The sequence below is a fragment of the Mobula hypostoma genome, chromosome 2, assembly GCF_963921235.1.
Source record: "Mobula hypostoma chromosome 2, sMobHyp1.1, whole genome shotgun sequence".
NCBI classification, from domain to species: Eukaryota; Metazoa; Chordata; class Chondrichthyes; order Myliobatiformes; family Myliobatidae; genus Mobula; species Mobula hypostoma.
In genome coordinates, this window is record NC_086098.1 from 249,804,590 (window position 1) to 249,805,408 (window position 819).

Consider the following 819-nt stretch of genomic DNA (forward strand, 5'->3'; position numbering starts at 1 on the left):
ATCACAGCGTGGGACAGGTTGTGTCACAGCTAACAGCGGTCTCAGAGGAGAATTTTATACAATTGTTCTCCACGCTCTCTACATCTTGCCCTCCTTCTTAACTGCCCTCTCTTGTCACCTGCCGGCGTGTATAGACCTTTACCAAACTCCTTGTTTTGGTTCCTGCCCTCTTTTCTAGTCCTGAAGTACGGTTACAGCATAAATGCGGTGATTACTCCAGCGTTTGGTGTGTGAGGGGATGCTTTGTTCATGGAAGTACTCCATTGAATGAGTGTGGTTGCGTCCCTTTGCAAGGACTTGATTCATGCAAAAGTATGACAAAATGTTTCTGCCTGGTTTCGAACCAGGGACCTTTCGCGCGTTAGGCGAACGTGATAACCACTACACTACAGAAACGCGACGGCTGCCTATCATGTACCGCATGCGGTGGGTACTAATGGACCTATACTCACTTCCTGCTAACAGAACCCCGACAGAAACGAGTGAACTACACACTAAAATCATACTTAATACCAATAAAAATGAATGCAACGGATCTTTTCCTCTCCTAACATTCTTCACGAATCCCGCCACGAATGAATCTGTCTCCCGATGAGTCCAAATGAGGATGTACAATTGCACCACCTATTTCAAAATCCACGTGTCGTTCTGGGATTTCCTTCATGTATGTGCGAAATGGAGTTTTCAACGCGAAGGAATAGAATATACGGTATAATAGGATACCTTCTCAGTTAATCTATCGGCTGTGGGAGAAAGCAGAATATGTTGAAGCATTTGATAAGTTAGCCCATGCAAGGCTTACTGAGAAAGTAAAGAGGC

At 44.9% G+C, this 819-nt stretch overlaps 1 non-coding gene across 1 annotated transcript; it reads right to left on the reverse strand.

Annotated features, from left to right (window-relative positions):
* Positions 1-323: 323 nt before the first annotated feature.
* Positions 324-396, reverse strand: trnav-aac (transfer RNA valine (anticodon AAC)). The gene has a single exon. It is a non-coding gene; the product is annotated as a tRNA-Val (tRNA).
* Positions 397-819: the final 423 nt, after the last annotated feature.